This window comes from Catharus ustulatus, chromosome 2 (assembly GCF_009819885.2).
Source record: "Catharus ustulatus isolate bCatUst1 chromosome 2, bCatUst1.pri.v2, whole genome shotgun sequence".
NCBI classification, from domain to species: Eukaryota; Metazoa; Chordata; class Aves; order Passeriformes; family Turdidae; genus Catharus; species Catharus ustulatus.
The window spans coordinates 22,161,865-22,184,494 of NC_046222.1; positions in this window are offsets into that span (position 1 = coordinate 22,161,865).

Genomic DNA, 22,630 nt, shown 5'->3' on the forward strand with positions numbered 1-22,630 from the left:
CAAATCACCAAAGGCAATGCCTGGGTTGGATTTTCTTCCACACCAAATATCACGGCTGAAAGCGTGGGAATGCCTTCTCTTGAAATATATCTTATTTCCACGGTCTGGCTAAAGAGGTCCCTCACTCCCAAACCATTACAGCCTTTGTTTCTTTCTTAAATCTCATAGCACCGAAGTTTGCCGTGAAATCACCGGGTCAGCATCCCCCTCCTGGCTTTACTCCCCCATTCTCAGTGAATTTGCTGGGTTACACTCCAGGTTACACACAGGGAGATGAGCTGAGAATCCCCAGAAGCGACAGATAAAATGCTGCTAAGTGAAACCCACACTTGTTGCAGAGTCGTGTTTTAACCTTGTCCCATCCCCCCGCTTCTAGAAAGCCAGCCTGGGTGGGAAAGTCGAGTAGAAATAAGATGTTACGTTCATCCCGGGGAACTGAGAGACGGGGGATTTGTAACTGGAGACCAGGATGGAGGCGGGGGAGAAAGAAACACACAGAGATCCTGCTGACCCCCTGCGCGGGCATCTCGGCTGTCCCCGGCGCCCTTTTCCCAGCACGTTTGGCATCTCTCGGCGCCATGCATCCCTCTACGTGCATGCCCCTGCATGCAGGCGCGGGCGGTGGGATTGGGGGGGAGGCTTAAAAAGCCTCGCTGAGAAAGGTATTTCTTGTGGGGAGAGAGACGGGAGCAGGGGGGGGGAAGAAAGAGGGCAGGCCCCCTCGCTCCCCACTGAGTCCATTTCTCCTGCTTTGCCGGAGCTGTCAGCCTTGAATCCCGGTGGCGTCCCGTAACTAATTGACAGCAATGGGGGCCTTTGGGAGCCGAAGAATACGCATCCTTGCTGGGCGAGCGCTGGAGCAGGGGCTGCGCGGGCAGCTGCGGGGGGATATAAAGGGCGGCTTTGAAAGCCTTTGTGCCTGCCCGCGGTGCGTGCGTGTGTGTGGTGAGGCTGGGCCGAGGGGAGGCATGCCGGGCAGGAGGGGGGAGCCGCAGCCAGAAGCCGCCCTGCACAAGTGAGGTTCTCCCAGGGAAAAGGGGCGGGGGAGGCAGGAAAAAGCCCCGAATGGAGCGAGGAGCGAGGTCCCCGCGCTCCCAGAGGGCGCCGGCGCTGCGAGCGGGGAGCTGGCCGGGGTTCAGTGTAAAGCCGGGGCCATCGGGAAACTGGATCTCTGTTTTCCGTCCTGCCCTGGTCCAGACTGTAAAATATGACCCGCCAAGCTGCAGCTTCGAGAAACAAAACCCTTGCTGTGGTTTTTTTTCTGGGCTTGGGTAACGGGCAAAGAAATCTCCCCTCCCAGGTGTAACCTGGCAGCTTTGTCCCTGTGCTCATCCTACTCTTTCTTGACGGTGCTTTGACACCCACCAGAGGAAGGGCTAGATTTTTTTTTTTTTTAATTATTCTGAAGCCAGTTGCAGAAACATGTCCCAGTGTCGCAGACAAAATATTGTCCAGGAGACATTTTTATGTTTTTGGCTTGACTCATGCAAAAATGCCCCATTGTCTGTGACATTTTAAGAAACAATCTCTGATAAAAGTATTTGCACATTTACAGCTGGAAAGAAATAAATTAACTGCTTGCATTTCTCCAGGGTCTGTCACTCTGGAAGTTAATAAAAGAAGCGACCAAATGGGGACAAGTGTACAAGAAACAGCTCCCAAGGCAGCTGGGCAAGGGTGCAACCATCGAACAAGCCCAGCACAATTGTAGTGGCAACAAGGGACACTTATATTTTAGACCTAATCTGCACCCAGTTTTTGAGAGAGAAAGTGAGTATTTGGAAGATGGGGCATCAGTTCATAGGTATAAAGGCCAAAAGATATCATTAGACCAGCTAGTCTTCTGTGTTATAAAGACCCCAGGATGATACCCAAGTATGTTTATATTGAGCTACTAACTTGTATCTGATCAGTAGCCACTTTTTTTTCCTTTGTTGCAGTCCTTTATCTTTTTATTTCAACCAGGCCCTATGCAAAAAATGCTTGGACTCAGCCAGTCAAGAGCTCCTAGGCATTTGGCAAAATGCATTTTTCATTCTGCATTTGCGTCACTTAAGTAGATGCAGTATTTTTGTCAGATCCTATGTGTAGCAATACAGCATAGGAAAGCCAGATTCTCACAAGTTTGCTGGCTGAACAAGGCTAATTGGCCAGCTCCAGGCTAAAAGAGAAGGTACCCAGCTATGTCCCAGGTCAAGTCCAGAGGCCCTTGGAAGTATCCTAGTTCCCAAAACTTTCATGCTGTAAGTGAAGCAATGAGTCCTCACTCTTTCTGTTGCCTGTGAGTTATACACTACAGGAAAGAGCAACTGGATTTCCTGAGAATGATAAATCAGCTTTTTGCTTAGCAATAGGTCAGTGTGGAAGGTTTCTCCATGAAGCCAGAGTGGGCATGTTAAATGCAGGGAGCCCTGGGCAGATGGCTGGGGTTGCTCAGAGCATCAGCCCCTCTGGTACCCATCCAGCAGCTCTGTCTTTGTGTAGTGTCTCTGCTCATTTGAATTAATGGTATTAAAAGGTGGCTGATCAATTTGTGCTGTTGAAAGAGGAGAATTCCTTGACTAACCAGGAAAGCAGTTCCTCATGTGGGTTTTTTTTTAAGAGCTAGAGAAAAGCATTATTATCATTATCATTATCATTGTAGCATATTTATCAATATTTTTGAAACTTTTTTTTCTGGTTTGTTTTTCATCACATGGGTGATGGTGTTTGTTTCTCCATTTCCCAAATACCCCTGGGGCAAATACAGCTCTCTCTAAGCTCTGAAAGATGATGTTTGGTCCATCTAGTAATCACTGGCTTGAGCCCAAGCTCCCAATGAACTCAGTAAAAAGATTGACTTAGCTTAAAAGGGAACATGACCTTAGTCTGTACCCTGAACAATAGTTCAGAAATGTGTGCCTGGCTGCAGGCTGCAGTGACCTGTTACTGCTTGTGATAGTTGTGCTGCTGGCTCTGGGCAGCTCTGACCCTCTTTAGGCTCCATGTTTGTAGAGTACCCAGTATGGAATCAGTATCAGCTTTCTGATGGATGCTTCCACACGTTGTGGCAGCAGATAAATGACAGCAGAGCCTGTCAGTGCAGGTGTGAGCAGGGATGGCACTGCTCTCCCCCTGCGAGCTCTGGAATTTCAGGCAGCTGTTTTGTCTGCAGAGGGGTTGCTGGTTTGTGAGGGAAGAAAGACTGTGACTGCTGGCAGAAGCATCAGTTCAAGCCTACTGATTGCTCTCTCTCAGCTGACAGTAAAAATAATTCAGTTTCAGATAACACAGTGTTGTTCTTTCCATGTGGAAAAATCAGAAAGGCATGCAAAACTCTCCCTCTTTTTTTTTTCCTGCTAATTGCCTTGATTTCTGCTTCCACATTCCCAGCTGCTGCTCCTCTTCAGGTTGCCCTTTTTGACTCCTCCATTAACTTCTTTGTCCACCCGTTTACCACTTAGGACATGGCGACCTTTGGATGTAAATCTGCACTGACGTCCCTCCCATTTGCGTGCTTTTGTCGGGGCTGACATCTGCGAGACTCCTTGTGGTGGAGATGGGAGGGAGCCGGGTAGATGTGGGATCTGGACAGTGCCCTCCCCTGCCAGGGCTGCTGCCCACCTCCACTCTCTGTTGCTGGATCCCTGTCCCAGAGCTCAGTGCCTTAGCCCGGGATGAAAGAACCAGAGATTTTGGTCTGCAGCTGCTAGATGAGACATGAGTGTAGGTGCAGCCTTCACTGTCTGCTGGCTCAGGAGTTCCTGAGTTGCTCATGGCACTGTTGGCTCTGACCTCCTCAAGACACAGACAATCTTTATTATCAGGTTAATTTGAGCAGGCATTCTTGGTGAGAAAGCCCAGGCCATATACAGTGCCCCTTGTTGCAGCCTAGAGCTCCTACTTTTTGAAATGGGAGGCTTGTTTGGAGGACACCCCCAGAGCCAGGACAATACATTTGCTCTTTACGTTACGCCAGGATGCGAGACATCCTCCCTTGCATAGCAAATGTCTGACAAGCTGTGCAGCTATGAGGGGGTCACAGACAATTGCAGAGCCTGACTGTGCACCTCACACCAGAGCTGACAGGTGGGGTGGATACAGCACTATTTTCCAGAAGCAGAGCCTTGTATATTTTTCAAGCAGAGACAGCTTTTTTCTCAAATTACGTCCCAGGCTGCAGTATAAAGGCCTTATTTGCTGTTAAGTAGATTTTATTCTGCACAGAGTTTGACCATTGGGATGTGAAGTGCTGCCTCCTGGGTCCACTGTGATTTTTGGCACTATCTCCTGAATCCTGCTCTGAAGCTTTCTGCTCTGAAGCGTTTCTGAAGTCTTGTCCAGAGTCTCCACCAAAGATGTGAGATGCCAGTTAAGGTTCAGCGTTCCAGCACTGTGTAGGGCTTTTGGCTTTAAGTACACAGAGCCCCCTTCCCCCAGCCTTCCCCTTGTTCCTAGCACAATGAGGTCAGACACCTGCAAAACTGAACTTTTAGGGAAATAGCCCCAGAGCAGGACAAATGTGTTAGGCAGTGGGGGACAGGGACATGAGGGGCAGGCAAGCAGCTGCGGTGGAGGAGGCACAGCTGGATCCTTGCGCAGCACTGCCTCCCTGCCTGTCCCTGCCTCATCCTTCTAGGGCCTGTTAGAATAGTTTCTCCTTGAGAAAGCAAAGTGGTTTCCCCTTGAACGCCGTGGTAGCACCATAGCTGCCATGCAAGAGTTGCTGGACAAGCTCCTTGCTGAAGGCCTCTCTGAACAGTTAAGGGAAGGGGTCTTGTTTGATGTTCTTTCACTGAGCCCTTTTCTTCTTCTCAATTTTACCCAAACAGAGAGAGACAACTTCGTGGAGGTTGAAATAAATGAGCTCTCCCCATCAGACCTGTAGACACTAGAATGGACAAGCTCCAAGCTCCTTGCCTCACTTCAATCACAGTTTTTCTTCCTTCACTGGAGGTGGAATGCAGATGGCATTGCTGAGCTGTGTCCAGATGGTTGAAAAATTTGGTTTAAATACTTTCCTAAAGGAAAAGGAACAATAAGCATTGCAACTGCACAAAGTGATATGAAGTTGTACTTACATGCTCAAGAGGTCTGTGAGCTTTACAGAGCACTCTAGGCAAGTGAGTTTTAGTGAAATCATACATGGGTTGGCTATACCAGGTTTTTGTTTGTCTCTTCCCACTCAAGAGAAAGGAAAGAGAGGACATACCCATTCTTTAAAAATGGGGCAGTGGGGGAAGGATTTAGAAAGAACAGAAAAAGAGAGCAGGGCTAATAGGTGACTTCTGTTCCCACCACCAGACTGCTTCTCTGTGTTCCCATATGTAAAATGAGATGAAAAACAATGAGTAGATAATGAAAATGAGATGACAGAGTGGAGTAGGTGAATAATGAGGGGGAAAAATATTAAAAGGGTCATCAGTTCTCATGCTTATGGATTCAGCTCACTATACTAAGTGCCAGGAGAAAATCTGTGGATTTGCATCATTCAACTGCTTCCAGCAAGATTTCTTGTGCTTCCTGTTGATATTGGGCAAGTGGATCTTGCTCAATAGTACCTGCTTTCATACAGCACTTCTCCCTAGGTCATGGAGGGGCATTGTATGAGCATTGCATGAGTATAAGAAAGCATCTCTTTAATAAGAGATGGAAAGGCCAAGCGAATTCCCCACCCTACAGAGGTCTACAATGCAGCAGTTACAAGGCAGCAAGTTAAGCTGGACCTTAGTACAGTGTTGGGTTGAGGGTTTCCAGTTTAGAGTCCTCCTTTCAGAAGGGTCCGTTCTGCCCTGGAAGGGTGTAGGCTTAAAGTCTTCTTGCCTCGCTGTCACACTGTGGGAATGTTGCTGAGGGGTTCTGTGCCTCCCACCATCTCTCCTGAGGTACGACCCACTGCCTGGGCTGAGAGGTGGTGGTGAGGGGCAGGGATGAAGGGGAGGCGGGGGTGGGGGGGAGAAGTTGGTGAAGAGGGTAAAGGAAGCAACTTTTTAAATAAAAAAAATAGTGATGAATAGATCGGCTAATCCCGGGAAACCTTGAGAATATAGAGCAGCATCTGTGGAGCCTCCCTTTTTTCTTTTCTTTTTTTAAATTTTCCTTTCTTTAATTTCGCTGCAGCACGTATAATCAATTATGGCTTGAATTGGGATAAGGGGAGGGAAAGTACTTCAATTCATAAATCAATTTTATACGGTCATCAGTCAGGTTGTGATGCAAATACCTCTGTCGGTTTAGGTTTATTCAGAATTATTGACTCCACCGGGCTGGGCTGCAGATGGAGAGACGCTTTCTCACAAAGTCTGCTCAGGCTCAGCATGGGGGCAGGCAGGCGGGCTGGCTTCCTCCTCCTCCTCTTCCTCCTCTTTCCTCTCCTGGAGCATTATACTATTGGCGTTGAGGAGAGTTTTGTGTGTGCGTGTGTGTGTCCCCTCTGTGAGAGGGAGAGATGCTTGAAGAAAGAAAGGGATATGCAAGATTAAAGTCACAAGTCCCCTCTTCAGCCCTGGCTTGCGCAGACACTTTTATGTGATTAGGAATGCTTTGCTTTCAAGGGTTTGCATTTTAAGCCTTGAGCTTCTCTTGAACTTCTCCAATAAGAAAACAAACAAGAAGTGTCAAAGCCTCCCCTTGTGCCTGGAATTCGAGCTTGAGTTGTGTCATTAAAAAGCCACTTCGCTACTGGGACTTTGGCATCTGAGTCACTGTTTCAAAGACAGTCTGGGGCAGGAGAGATCGAAAGTCATTAAACATTTAGTGGTTGTTTTGGTGGCCTATTGAAAAATTAAGTTTGGAGGGTTTCAGGGCCACCAGGAGGACACAGAACAAATGCTGCCACCTGAGTCCTCCCTCCTCCTCCTTCTGCACCTTCTCTCCAAGGGCTATATGGCTGAAATATCTGGCAAACAGGGGCTATATAGAGAAAACCCAAAGGAGGGATTTACTGGAGGGTGAAGAAAGCTGTAAGGTGCAGGCCCTCTTTTCCTCCCCCATTAGCACTATCCAGGTCAGCACATGTCGTGGGCTAAACAGCAGGACAGAGCTGGCAGTGCACCACAGAGGGGGCTCTCTCAATTTCCTCACACACATCCCCACACACCCCAATCCTCTCATGGGACTGCACCCAGCCTGGAGGCTGTCACCCCACGTGGTACCTCAGGGCTATCACTCCACTCCTCTCCTGGCCCCATGACCCCTTCCCTCCTCCCTGGCCGGCCCCCTTTGTCTTACTGGTTAGCTGAAGCCATGAGTTCCCCCACACAAGGGATAGTCCTGGTTTTCGCATGGTCTCACCGACCAGTCCAGGCCTCAGACTGGCTGGTGTGTACACAACACCAGCCCATCGAGGTTTGTGTCTGGTGTTGCCCCTTCCCAGACATCACACTGATGGTATGGGTGGGGAACACCACTTCATGACACCCCGGGAAAGATAATTTGTATTAACACCCAGGTACATGCCTCTCCCTCTTTGTTTTGGCTTGTCACATCTAGGCTTTTTCAGATCAGGACATCTCAGCTTCAAACTGCAGGAGCTCATCCAGAGAAGGAGGCCATTAGACATGCATCAGTAGCTCAATTGTCAAAAGCAGTCGGAGAATGTAACCCTGTTTTCTGCCTGGGGAAACTGAGGCATAGATAAAGATGTGGCTCAATCCAAAGCATCCTACTTTAAAAAGTGGCATAGCTGGGAATAAAGCCTAAATACTATTGTCTGCACTTTTGTTATGGTGCTCACCAGGACCCAGACAGCAGACCACCAGAGCTGAACATGTGGGGCATGCCCATGCCCTCTGCTGTACAATGGGCTAAGCAGGTTTCAGCAGGGCTGGAGGCACTGGCACATTAGCAGAGTGCCAGAAATGACCCAATGGAGCTGATTCCCACAATGCTATGGAAACAATAGGTCAGAAACACCAAAAGCTCGGAATAGGCTATGGAGGTAGCAATACCTGGAGAAAGAGGAAGGTTGGCTATGCTTAAAGCACGCTGGGAGGAGGAGGAGGCTGCAAAGGAAGATGAAAGGAGCTGTCTATAGCTGTGTGCAGTTAAGTGGTGAGGTGAGAAATGTCTTTGCAGTTCTTCAGCAGGAAGCTCAGGGAGCAGGTCTTGGCAAACAAAGGAAAGCAAAAGGGAGAAGCAGAACAAAAGAGCCATGCAACTTCCACTCAATGCTTTCCTCCATTTTGGGCAAATCTGCTATTTGAACAGCAACCAAAGAGCCAAAGAGCCAGGTGCTTTGGATGGTCTTCTACAAGGCTCTGCCAGCCTCTCAGCACCCCTCAGCTGCAAAATTAATCCGCCAGTTTTCAAAGATGCAATTTTGTCAAAGCCCCTTCCCACAGCACACTCTGCCCCGTGTGCTCTGCTGCAGTCATGAGCACTCCTACACACACCATCCTTCCACCCCATTTCCCCTCAGTGCTTCCCCTTCATGGTACACATTATGGACAGTAATTGATGAGAATATCAATGCCCCAAATTCCTCACCCTGTATCTTTGAAATTAACATGGCCCATAATCCAGAGAAGGCAAACATGGGATCATTAGCTCCAGCACCAACATGGAAATCTTAGGGAATTAACCACGCCTGCCACATGCTGAAGTACAACCAGTAGGAAGGATGGGCCCCGTGTTTGCAAGCCTGTCAAGTCTTTCACACTGAAAATGAGAATTACACAGACAAGTCAGGCTCTCTTCTGCTGAGGCTGTTGCACCTTGTAGGTTCTCTATGGCCAGCATGTTGTCTCTGCTGCACTTTCTCTGTACGGCAGTGCCAGGGGAATGGCCTGCTCTGGGGCTGGTGGTTACTGGGAGCATGGGAAGGGGGCACATTGCATGGTTTGTGCTTGGTATGGGAGTACCAAAAAACTTTTGCCATACGGCTCTTCACATGGCAACTCTGTGCTCCCTTTTCCTGTGACAAGCACCAGGAAATCCATGCATAAGATGAAAAAGTGTCATGATGCCCTTCTGTGCATCCAAGTCCCATCCACCCACCAGCCTGACAGTAACTAGGTCTGACTCTTGCTAAACACACATCCCCCAGGTCAAAAGCTGGAATCTATGCTGCCTCTGCTAAGCCTCATCTAAATGCCCTGCTGAATATCCCTGAGAAGAGCTGCTTGGTGTTCATCAGGTTGGAAAGCAGTTTAAAAAAAAAAACAAACACCCTTTGGGATCTTCCAGCAAATCAGTAATATGTGAGAATTAACCTATTTTTAATGCACTGCCTGCTTTCCCCATACTCCCTTGCTGGCCCGAGGCTGGTTCATCTTTCAGAGCTGAACAATGCTTTGTGTGTTTCTGTTTGCTCAACATTTAGAGGGGAGGCCTTCCTCTTTTCAGTGCTTTCTTAGCATTTTTTAATCATGTTTATAAAGTCAAATATCTAAGTGACCAAAAGAGCAGCAAGAACGGCTTCTCTGCTCTGCAGGGTACTGAAATCTCTTGAAGTCAATGGGGAGAGCCATGCCCTGCTGAAATCTTGATCAGAGCTGGAGCTTTAGCAAAGGGGAGGAGTGAGCCCCTTGCTTTACTACACAGCTCCTTTCAGAGAGGCCCGAGGAAGGAGGGGAGAGATGGGAGGGGGGGGGGGGGGGGGGGAAGTCTTTACACCCGTGGTGGGACTTCTGAAGAATTTACAGTCATCTTTCCTAAAGACACTAAAGATTTTATAGCCTTGGTACCAGTGGTTACAATGCCCTATGGAGCACAGAGCTGAGTGTATGCCAGGGACCCCTTCATCTCACCAGAGGCTGGAAGGTGGCCAGGGGCTTCACACGGGGAAGTTTATTTCAGTGAGAGAAGGGAGTGAGGAAGCGGGAGGGAGAGAAGAGGAGAGAGAGGCCGAGCAGAGGGGGAGAGGGAAGGGAAAACAAAAGCATTTGAGATGAGAGAGTGAGGGAAAGAGGCAGGATGGAGAGCAAGGGTGGGGGAGCAGAGGGAGGCAGAGAAATGAGAGGATGCCAGCGTGGGAGGAATGAGAGGAGTGACCTAGAAAGGAGGAACAGAAGGGAGAAATGAAAGGGTAGGAGGGAGATGGAATGGAGAAGGAGGATAGGGAGATAAACATTTTAGAAGTGGCAGGGGGAGGAAACATGAGATGAAGGAATAACAGAAAAGGAGCTAGAAAGAGGGAAAGGAAGAAATAGCAGATACAAGTAAAGTTAGAAAGCAAAACAGGTTCTGAGAGCAGGTAGAAGAGGGAGGCTCAGAAGCAGCCTACAGCACAGTCCCCCAGACAAACCCAGCACAGAAAATTAGGCTTTTCAGTCACTGTCCCCATTCTCCTGCCAAGTCTTTAAACTGAGCACTTCTGCATACCCAGTTCTGCACAGACCTGCACACCCAGGGTCTTCTTGGGCAGACATTAAAAAAAAAATGGATATGCATCTATATATGCATGTGGGGATGTGTGTGTGCGCATGTCTATGTACCCTTACACATATGTGCAAGCATGTCATACCCAATGCCATGACATCCATGCTCTCCCTCTCTTCACTCTTCTGTGCACCTGCTATGCATGTGCAGACTCTCTCTGTACCTTCACCTGCCCCACACACCCAGCTTGAGATCCACTCACTCCTCGGCTAGCTACAAAACAAGGCTTATACTTTGTGGAAAATGCTGAGGTTTGGCTGCTTGGGCTTATTCCATGCTGGAGAGAAAATGAGCCTTTAAGATGTTGATTTTTTTTGTTTTGTTTTGCTTTTTGTTTGGTTTTTTTTGTTTGTTTGTTTTTTTGTTTTTTTTCTTCTTTTTTTTTCCCCAATATGAAGGGGAAAAAAATCAGACAAAAAAATAAAGCCAGCAAGTGCTCCACCCCAGAACATGAAATATGGACATACATTTAAGAAATGGTTTCTCTGACCTGGTGGTCTGTGAATTCTGATTTAATGACCATTGTGATGGTCAGTTATAGCCTGGTCATTTATAGCCCTATGCTTGAGGCCCCTAGCCCAGGAGTTAGAGTGCTGTCAGAACGTTAGAGAGCTAGTACCATGTTCTTTGTCTTAAGTCCAGCAAAATCAATGTGTTGGCCTATCTCTGGGTGGAGTGGGGTGATCTCAGAGCTCTGCATCTGCTTGGTGTGCAGATGGGGGAGTGTTTGCCCAGGGTTCCCACACAGTGGTGTGCAGAGCCAGGCAAACCTGGGGCTCTTGGGCCAGAGCGGATGTCGAGCTCCTGCCAACAATCCACTGCTCATCACTGTTTCTAAAGCACAGTGTGCCAGCTCAGTCTCAGGGAGGGTCAGCGGCAATCACAAAACTCCCTTAAAGTGAACATTGCACTTATCATGCTTCTCTCTCTCATTATAATGGACAGAAGAGGGCTTGTAGCAGAGATTTTCTATGTTTTTATGGATGTTGCCAGAGCCCAGAAAGGGTAGGGAATCAAGGGGCAAGAGACCTGGCAACTGTCTGTTGAAGATGCAACTGTATGATGAAGAAGCAACAGTGGTTTAATTTTCTATTAAAATCACTCCCCACAAGCTGTGCAAACTTTCTCCTCTTAGAAAAATGCTTCACAAAGGCCCTGGGTAATACACTGTTAATGGGTGCCTCTCATACCGACAGTAACCACAGCTCCATGCTGGAGGACTTGGCAAACCACCAGAGGAGGTAGATCTGTGCATGCCACTGCTACAGGAAAATGTCCTGACATCTGAGCATCATGGCAGGGCCATGAGGATGCTAGGGGAACATCCTCTCCCTGTCAGTGTCCTCCAGACTTCCTGGGGGACAGCTGCATGCTTTTGGACACTTAAGGGCATGCTGTCCCCTGCCATAATTTAGCACCAGTTGAGTGTATTTGACATAAAATGGATGAAATGTAACAAGGCAGACCTCCAGTTAGACAGCTGCTGGCGAACAGCTTAAGGAAGGGATGGTTTTTCCTTCAGCTTGTAATTCAGCTTTTCACTTGCTTCGTGGTGCTCATCTAATGCCATTGGTTTTTAGAGCCTCCCTGTGAAATGCCACTGCTTCAGAAATGCCCTGTCCCCTCTCTCCCCACATTTTCTTTGAATTTTTTTGCTTTCCTATAGAATAACCAAGAAATGCATAGGGTAAAGTGCCTCTGGCAAGGCAGAGAAAGCATTCATCAATAGGATAACAGGAGAGCAAGCTGAGTACATCCTCTGTACCCAGCAATGGAAGTCAAATTTATTTTTTCTGTTCTTATTTGGCCACCAGAAGCCGCCACAAAGTCAAGGCCATCTGCTTTGGAGATGTGTGGTCATTTCCGCTAGGAGAGAGTACCAATAAGCCTGCATGGCAACGGAGGAATAGAAAAGAGCTGGCCCTTATGCCAAGACTTTCTTGGTAATCCAAGGAATTACCCACAAAAAATGCTAAATTAGTTCAAACTATAGTCCAGAAGGGCCCTGGCGTCCTCAAGCTATAAACAGAGAAGAGAAATGGATGTGATAAAAAGCCACATTTCCGGTAGGCTTGGAGGAATGCAGTGTGCTCAGTACATGAAGGGAATCTGCATGGCTGTGCACAGGTGTTTACTCGGGGGCCAGGCACTACTGGCTGATTAAATCTTTTACTCCTGCTGGTGAATAATTATCTGCCTGACCTGTTCCACCACAGGCAGCAAGAATACCCCATTAGTGACTTCTTCCCAAAAAGTGTGGGGTGCTCACCCCTCATGTGTGTCTACCTGGCCTTTGGCAATGACGTTTAGGCCAGAGGTTTCAGTGCCAGGTGCTGGATGCTGACAGGCACATCCCCAGGTTCAGGGATCCCTGTGGGAGACCTGGTTCTTGCAGGTGGGGAGAGCACTGCCTCCCAAAGGAAAGAGACTGGCACCTTGGGAGGTGCGGCCCAGGGCCTTAGTTCTGATGTTATTTTGTTCCCTGATTTTGGAAGGAGCAGTGGAAACAATTAGGTCTCTTAATTTCTCTGAGGCAAGATCCAAATACAGAAAAGAATACATCTCCCAGGCAGGGAGAAGTGGAGAATTAACTGCTGTTTTTTGGATGAGATCAGAGAAAGCTGATTTATGAAGCAAAGAGAAAGCAAAGTGCTTTTATGGGTAAAATGTTCCCTTGGTTATTTCCTTTCTGTCAGACTACATTCCTCCCACGCTTCTGGCTGCAAGCTTGCTCCTTGGAAGCCTGTTTAAGCATTTCAGCATGTGATGATTTAACTGGGCATGGATTCTAACAGATCTTTGCAAATAGCATCACAGGAGTTGCTGGAGGTGACAGCCTAACACTGACTCGAGGCACGTTCAGGAGGACAAGGCTGGCAAAGAGAAACTCAGTCATCCCTGTGTGCTCCCAGCCTCTGCCAGGGCCCCTCTTAGCATCAGGCCCTGGGAGACACCCCTGGCCATCCGCTGAGCTGGGGTCAGCCTGGCACCCTGCTCTTTCTGCTGTGTCCCTTGGACAGACAGAGGAGATGCCGCTCCAAGGCACAGAGGGCTCCAGAGCTGAAGCCTCATGGACAGCAGGGGTTACAGCTCAGGCAGGGCAAGAGAAAGCAGAACAGCAGAGAAATCCAAGACATTGGGTGTGGAATGAGAAAGTTTCTGCAATCAAATTTCCACACACGGGGTTTGCAGCTCCTGCCAATGTACATATAGGAAGGGAAGAACTCAGGGGAACTCAAGAGGCTTATTCCTACTATGGGAGAATATAGCAAGCAACTAACACTGAATTACAGGGTACCAGAACTACACTATGACAGCTCAAGTGTCGGTGCCAGGCTGTAATGTCTACCCCAGTGGTATGGTTCCTAGTGACAGAGACATCCACCTGTGACAGATGTAGCTGCAAAGCTGCATCCGCTGTGCCCACACATGCCAGTATAGACCAGTTTTCACTTATATAGGTGGGGGCATCAATACCATCTGCACTTCCCAGAGGAACCACAAGTGGAACCACATTGGTGATCGGTGGAGCATGAATGTAGAACAATTCAATGCACGGATGTAGCAGGTTTTGCACACCCCAAAGACCATTCTAGGGATTGTTGGAAGATTTTGGTACAACTAGCTGTCACTTCTGCTCAAGGCACCACCCTCTTGATGAGATATCAACCAGAAGGGACTCCAGAGCACCCCCAAGGAAACCATAAGGTCCAGGGACAGGAACAGTCAAACACTTGACACACCTTCATGGGAGAAAATTAACAAAGGAAGTGAAATGCAATCAACCCCCTGTGAAGTCAGGCAAATATAATTTAATAACTTGTAATGATATAGAGAAGCCCCCATGCTCAGACCCCAAACTGCGGTAGGTTTACAGGGAGGAGGGGAGGGCAGGGGTAGGAGCTGGGGGTAGGGAAGAGAAAGCTGTATGAATTGACCTTTCTCCCCCACTGCCCCCTCCTTTTTCTTTAAATCCCCACCTAGTCAGGAGTGCTCATTAAGGATGGCTCTCGTTTCCCTAATTAGGCTGCCCCTTTCCCTTCACAGGGCTCCAGACCTCTGCCATTCAGCAACAACAAGAATAACAAGAAACTTGTTATTTTACAACCTGGGCCGGGAGGAGGGGAAGAGAGAGAAGATGGCTTTGTGATGTGCTGCTTAGAGGAAAACAAACTCAGATAAACCTGGGTCGAGGGAGGAGTCCCTCCTGTTAGGGAGACCTGGTCTCCTCTTAAACACTCTCTTGCCTTTGTGTGTGCCTGCACTAGAAGTAATGCTATAAGGAATGAGGCTTTGTTTGGGGTGGTTTTCCCCTTTTCTGCAGGCTCATTCTCGAAAGTTTTTCTTTCTAGCAATCATACATATGCGTACTTGATTTTATGTGAAAAGTTACCTCTTGGGACTTTGACAAAGCATGAATCATCCCAGCCCTGAGCTGGGGAGGAGGAGGTGGCAGCAGTGGCAGTGGGATACTCCATGTGTTATGTGGTCTATATTTGGCATTTGTCAGCATGAGGCAGGCTGTGATGGTTTGCCTCGGGGAGGGCAGCAGCAGAAGCCTGGTCTCAGCCCAGCTGTCCCAACTCCCTTTCCCTCTCAGATGCTGAGGCTGTGCACACTCACTCAGTGGCCAGCCTGGCTGTGCCCCACATGTGCAAGGTGCCCACTCTAGTCATGCCACCCTCCCCATTGCAATGGCCCCTTGGTGACTTGGCTACCTCCATTCTGCATCCTGCTGCTGATCCCCTTCTGGAATGGCATCCCAGCCATCCCATCCTCACCAGCAGATATTTGATTTCCAAAGCTGCTGTGAAAAAAACAGACAAAACCAAAAAAACCCCACAAAACCCAAAAACCCAAACACAAACAGACAAAGAAACCCGTGGAGCAGAGATGGAGAGTGAGTGAAATGAGGGCTCCCTGACACACTCGTTGAGTCCCTGTTACAGCATCAAGACATGACCTTTCCTGAGCGTTGTGGTGTGTAGCATCCCACCCCAGAAGCAAACAAGCCAAGTCGGCATGACCAAGCATGTGTTTAAGTGTTGTTCTGGATGACAGGAGAAAAAAAAATGCTCACCACCTTACAAAATCAGACCCTCCTGAGCATTTGGAATTAATTTTGTCAAAACCAGCTTATCATCTCCATAAATTGTCACAAATCCACTCTGTTTTGCAGAGCTAAACATTTCAACATTTTATGCTCATTACCAGTTGCACCATCTTTGCTCAATTTATGCCTCATGTAAATAACTTATTACATCAGATATAGGGCTTTTTTATAGTTCAGTTTTAAGTCTCTTTCTCATACTCTCTTTAAGACTTGTCTAAGTCTTTCAAGATGTTCTTTTAGGCCCTCAGACCAAATTAAAACATCATTCACTGCAGCTTCAGCACTTAGCAGTTTCTCAGAGATCTGGGAAATACTCTTTGAAATACGTTGGGAAGAGAAGAAATGCCAAATAATGTCTGCCTTAGCTTACACATTGACATTTGAAGCATGAATGTCCAAAGTTATGCCTGAGAAGTAGGTGCAGGCATATAAGCAGGGGATCCTGAATTTTTCTGAGGTGACAAATGCCCCATAATAATGTCTTGAGGGATTTACGATATCAATTACTTGGATTTTGCCTCCAAGCCTTTCTTACAAATGATGGTTCATATTGTTTTCTAAATTCATGTTCATGTCTTAACTCAGTTACATCTGCTAACGGGTTTGGATTGTTCCAATTGTAAATAGACAAACAAGTATGTATCTGCTGGGACTGAGATTCACTGTGCCAAACCCTCTTTAAATGCTCTTCCCTTCCTCCCACAAAATAAAATAAAAAAAGAAAAAAGAAAACCGCCATAACTCCCTAGATTTAGAGCAAGGAAAATTGTTTCAGCTGAAAGTGTTTTCTTGGGGTAGGACTTTTTGTGCCTAACCTCAAAACTTTGGGCCACCTGAAACATTTAGCAAATTGACATCAGTTTTGCTGAATTATTTTGACTCAAAGAAAAGGAGATTTGTCTGCAGGGGTAAGAAACATGCAACCTCCTGCTTTGTTCTTCCCAGCATATATATCAGACTGAGCAAAGGTTGTTGTTCAGCCTTTGGCTGTGATCAGCTTTCCCTCACCAAGAAACACTTAGCGAGCGCACAGGCTGGAGAGAAGGTGTGTTACAGCCTTCATGGACAGCCAGGCTGGTGGAGCCTCTTCCAGCCTATGGAAACATTCAGAACTTTGCCTTTTCCTGCTGGTAAAATACAGCTTTGCTTTTCCAGTTACCTTTGCCCTCCTGCCAAGAGGGGAACTTGGATGTTTTGTCTGTGCTGACCCTCCAGCTGGGGCTGGGATATGTCTTGGCCATAGCAGGAAGGAAGAGAGTGCCCCGGATCATACATATGGTTTTACATCTCCTCTCACTTCCCCTGTTTCAAGCAGAAACATATGGCAGGTATCTTTACAAGCAGAGGATATCTGCGTTACACCAAATGCATCTGGATTGCACTTGGAGGGGAGCCTCAGAGCTGCTTCCAAAGGCAGACTTGATGCCTATACTGAAAGTAGTGGACATGGGAGCATGGGAAGGACCTGGTGTGCCACGTGCTGATCTGGAGGCATCAGTGTGGTTGCCCAGGGGCTGATGGAAGAAAAGCACCTACCCCCTGTGTTGAAGCTGGGCAGCGCAGCTAGCTAGACACATTCCCAAGTGGCCAGAGTCACGCTTGTGTCAGTCCCCACTTCATTTTCTCCTTAGTCCTCTCGTGAATTATGTGCTGCAGTCACATCTGGGTGGACCAGTTGTGATCACAGCTGCTGGAATGGAAGGTAATCTCAGCAGACTTCACATGTCCTAGAAGTGGAGTTGGAGGTGAGGGAGATCTTACCTTCCTATTGCAGCCCCGGGCTGTAGGGTCACCTATATCACAATGCTGGCCACGCTGTCTTTCACACGTGTGAGCACAATGGGAAGCGAGGCGTTCCCAGCTGGGAAAAGACAATCTGCAGCTATTCTGAGCTGTACTGGTTGGAACCCTTTTGTGAAAACAAACTGAGACGTCCTTGATCGCTATTGACTAGCACTGCTGGGGCAACACAGGCAGCTTTATTTGGTGAGAGGGGGGATGGAGGAAAAAGCCCCAAGCTCTCCTTCCATCCTGCTCTGCTCCATCCCTGCTACCCTGGGGTGCATTGTCCTGCTTTGTCCCTGAGAAGCACGTGTGTCCGGTAGCACCACGGTTATTTTTAGGCAGACTTGGCCAGCATCCATGGTGATGGTGGCTTTGGTGAGCTGGGAGAAGCAGACTTTTCTCTCTCTGCCTTTCAATGTTTGGAAACAGTGAGGCTGCCAAGGCAGCCTGTCTCCTGCTCTGCACTTCCAGCCTCTGGAAAGTGAGAATGAGCCCTGAAAAGCCTGGCAGGCTGTCCTGGAGAGCCTGCCAGGCAGCCGGCAGCACCCTGCCAACATCAACGGCCCTTTGCTGCCATCAGCCAGGGAAAACTGGTGCAGGGGGGATGGAGAAGGGGAAGCAGCAGTGGGGAGAGAGGCTGGAAAATTGCACAGGTCCCTCTTGGGAAGAGCCTTTTCATTTCCTGAGCCTGACTCTGCATTTGTTATGGATGGGAGCAGCATGGGATGTTGGAGCAGGGGGAGGTGGGGAAGGGAGAGGCCACTGCAGTTGCTCTGCAATTTCTCATACATGTGTTTAGCACGGCTCAGTCTTACTCAGGCGAAGGAGGCTGCTGGCATTGGTCAGGCTTGGACACCAGAGGAACTTGCAAGTGACAATGCAGATGGCCTGGGACAGGATGCTTGTGGGGCTCCCCCTTGCCTTCAGACACCTAGTTTGGCCATCCCTGGTGAGAAAGGACTAAGACATCCCTAGATAGGACAGAATGAAGAGGCAAAAGACTGCTACACCAAGGGATGCTGCCGACCATGAGCACAGCTGTGTTGTGGGCAGCCCAGCAACTGGATAATGGAGAGGTGTACTATATCCCTGAAGGAGCAAAGACCAAGTCTAACACAGTCATCAGACCACTCAGCCAGCTGACACTGATACTGCTATTTTTGCTCCAGCTACTCAAATCTCACCTCTGAATGAAACCAATTGTTTTCTTCAAAAAGGAGCAGGAGGCATGTTTTTCTACCAAAAGCTTTGCAGATACCCTGTGCATCAGCAGGAGCAGTTAGGTCTTCAGCAAGGCAGCTGGGGCTGAGGGACAAGTCTTTCTGAAATGTTGGCATCTGTTTCACCAGACCCTTTTGGGAAGCCCACTCCATAGAGCCAGCAGCCTTTCCTCTCCTGGCTGCATGCCAGGATAGCAGGTCCAGGGCAGTGGCTAGAGCCCCCTTTTACTCTCACAGCCCCTTCATTCCTGGCTCTGAGCCGTGCCACTGCCAAAAAGGCAAAGGACTCCAGCGTCTGAAGGGGAGGGAGAAGGGAAAGAGGAGGTGCAAGTGCGTGAGTGAGTGAGTGTGTGTTTGTGTGTGTTTGTGTGTATTGGGGGGAGATGGAGACATCGGGTAAGAACAGACTAGCTTTCAGAGTTTGGCTAACACCCTCTCCAGCCTCTTACTCAGCATACGCAGGGTCCCATGATCTGAGTAGCAGCCCCTCTCAAGCCATTGTGTGCCTGACCTGCTTAAATAAACGGTGTTATTTTAAGCAAGGGCAGTCGAGCATTTGCAGAAGGTCCTTCTCTTTCTTGCTCCTTTTCTCCCGTCCTCCTTCCCCCCCTTTCCCGCTGCTTCAGTTTCCCCTCCCACCCCACTTTCCTTTACACAGCACGATTAATCCATCAAACCGAATGGGGGGGAGGAGGAGGGGCAATAAGCCCGCACTCCACTGAGCACTGAAGAGGCCCCCATTCATGGGTCAACAAAACCAGGGAGGACTCTTGGACTTAATCAGCCAAGGAGCGCTCCAGCCCTGGAGACAATTAACATCAAAGCAGTGCAGGAGAAAGAGGAGACGGGACAGCCTGGAAGCCTGGAAACCCACATACAAATCCCGATTAAAAAGGGAGGGAAGTTAGGGAGGAAGTAGAGAGAGGAAGGATGCTCAGCAGCATGCAAGAGGAACTGATCCATGTCTGCCTCCACGAGGGGGAAACTGAGGTGCGAGGAGGAGGCAAGACTTGCTTGAGGCCGATGTGCAGGGCAGCATCATGGGCTTGTTAAGGGCAGGGTCCTCATCTCCTGAATTCTGCTAAAAGCCCCTTGCTGAGGCTGCCCAGGGGTAGGAACCCGCATCCTTAGCAGCTGTGGCATGTATCCCTTACACCAGCTGAAGTTTCATGAATGTCAGTGGGGCTAGGATTTAGAAGCAACATGTGGCTGGGTGTTGCTAGCCTCCCACGCCTCATTTTGAAGGTTGTTTCCAAGAGTCTTGTCATAGTATTATCACGATCCACATAATTGAAAAAACTTAATAATACTTTATTGTTACTTTTGGGCACTACATCAAAGACCTCGTGCACCTAAACATAATAATCATATTTTGCCTTTGTACCAGATGGTCACTTGGCTGCTAATGTAAACTGGCAGTGGTCCCACTCAGTCCTAGGGAGCAGCAGGGGCTCTGTGACAAGAGCCTAGTGCTCAGGCTGCATTGCCCATGGGGAGGGACAGCCAAGCCTGGAAACTCTCCTTGCACTGGAGCCTGGGGTTTAATTGCAGCTTCCTTTGGAAAGAAAAGTGGCAGATGAAGTTATAGGTGAAGAAGGAGCAGCTCCTGCCCCTGTGGCTGTGGGCCCCCACACACATGAGTGCACTGAACCAAAAAGAAGGGGGTTGCACACTGCTGAGAGGAAGGGTAATGGCGAAGGAGGCTGCAGGGCAATTTTCCAAAACTTTTGCTGCACACTTCCCCCCTTCATGGGCCTCACTCTGCAGAGATCTTTCCACACCTCAGGAACACCATGAGGAAATGTTAGGCTGCTAGTGAGCTGTTGCAGTTGCAATTTACCATCTTCTTGAGTTACCATGGGATTATTGAATGGAAAATCAGATCCATGCCACAGCTTGCTAGCACATTGCCTCTTGTCAGCCCCAGACAGTTACGATGTCTCCTCCTCAGAGCTCTGCAACAGGTAGTGCTGTTGCCAGCCTGCAGCTGCAGCTACGGCTGTGCTGGGATCTTACAGTCTGTGTCAACATGTCAGCTATGATGGGGTTTGCATTACCTCCCCTATCATCACACTGACAAAGCACTATAGAGGTGCCAGTGCCCTCCTGGAGGGGAGCAGGGTCTGTGGGTGCTGTCTCATGAAACCCTGGCATCGCAGGTGTTCAGAGAGAAGAACATATGGTATATGCGGTGACTCTGCTGGCATTTCCCCCAACTGTTCTTGCCTGTTTGAACCTGGGACTTTTTCCTGCAGTGGAAAAGTATAAATCCTTAGAGCTCAAAAGTTGGCACAAACCCATATGATTAAAGTATGTAGTAGAGTGGAGTGCACAGTGCATCATGATGGTCTTAACTCCTGATTTGGGGGAAGAGAGCATTCTGGTTCATGACTTTTGAGGAAATTCTTAAGAGGTACAATTCCATTGAAGGTTGTGAACAGAAATCATGGAAAGCAGAGTACCTGGAAAAGCTGGGCAAAAACATTGCCAGTGGGACCTACCTCTTCCAGTTGAAAGATGACTTTCATATAAAGAATTGCTATGAAGCACTATGTTTCCATACCAGTATTTACCTCAGAGTACATCATCCAATTAATATTATGTTTTTCAATGTGTAAATGTTTGCTCCATCCTTCAGGGCTTCTCACTTGAAGCCCTGATCTACACAAGTGTCACTGTCCAGAGGACAAGCTGACAAGGTTTCCTGATGCTGATCTATGTAGGTTTGAACATGGAGTGAATATCCCTGGGTACAGGGAAAGGGCTAAGTGCATCCTTCGGAAAGTGGGACCCTGAATGATGGGCTTGGGTCAAGATCAGGGTGGTGCACCAGGTTTTGCAGGAGTAAGGGCTCTTTCCAAAGGGGTTGGGGCCACAGACAGAGCAGGACATGAGTCAGGTCCCACCACCTCATGAATACAGAGGCAGCATGGGCAGGTCCATGACAGTTATTCCCCACAGGAGAAAGCAGCCCACATTTCACACCACTAAAATTCCTTGTCCTGTGAGTTGATCTGGCAAGGTTTGGCTGCTCTGGCTGGGTTTGGTAGCCACATTGTACCTCTGTACAGCTGGGTTCATGCCTGGCATCGTTGCCACCATGGGCAGACAGGCGCAGAGGAGGTGAGGGAGCACTGGCACGAGGGACCAGCTCTTGGTGTGTCAGTTACATCTTAATTGCAGCTGTCTGGTTGCGAAGAAGAACAGGAAGGGGGGCAGAGAGACGGCCTTGGCTTTTGTTTCATGCACTGAACTTTTGGGCTCCTCTTTCCTTTCTCCCACCCACCCTCTTTTGCTCAGATACAGCCACTCACATGCTCCTACCACACTCACTCATGCTTTCTTGTTTTGTCCTGTCATGGCTCTTCTCCAAGAGCTTGGAGAGTCTCTTGAAAAAAAGGAAGGGGGGAGACAGGGTTGTGTGGAGGTAAAACACTATGAAGCATTCCTTCACCTTCCTCCTCCTCTGTGCTGTCTCCTGAGCATCCCTCCCTTTTCCTCAGCAGGTACCTATGGAAAGGGACACTGTCAACAAACCCCCAGCAGGATCAGCCTTTGCTCTTGCTCAGGCAGCTGGTTCACATTAAATGCTCTCAATCATGGAGAATTCTTTCTCTCTCATCTGAAATATTTTATTATTGCTTTTCCTTTCTTTCAGTTTCCTAAGGAGAAGGGAGGGAATTTGCATGTGTGCGTGCAGTGAACTAAAGAAAGGGAATTTAGAGCTCATACGCTCATGTGGAAGGGTATGCATTAACCAGCTGCTGTAACATTTATTCTTTCTTACACACACATTGAAATATTGCTCACATTTTCATTCCCCCAATGTCTCAGGTGGAGTCTCCAAGAATGAGAAAGATGCTGTTTCCTGAGCATGAGCCCCTCCATCTGCTTGGCTGCAGCTAAGGGAGACCAAGATTTAAAGTGGGTTGAGTTACCTGCAGTGGGAGGTTGAGAGGTTTCATAGGAGCAGCTGAGAGCTGTGGCATTCCCATTTTGCCCAGGTGCCACAGGTTTTGGAGGCTAAGAGGAATTACTTTGCTGAACAATTTTTCAGCACTCTCTCTCCTGAGCTGCCACATGTAAGACCACTGAGAGCTTGGAGACACAATCCTGGGGAAACACAACAGAGCTGAGAGGTAAAGCATCCCAG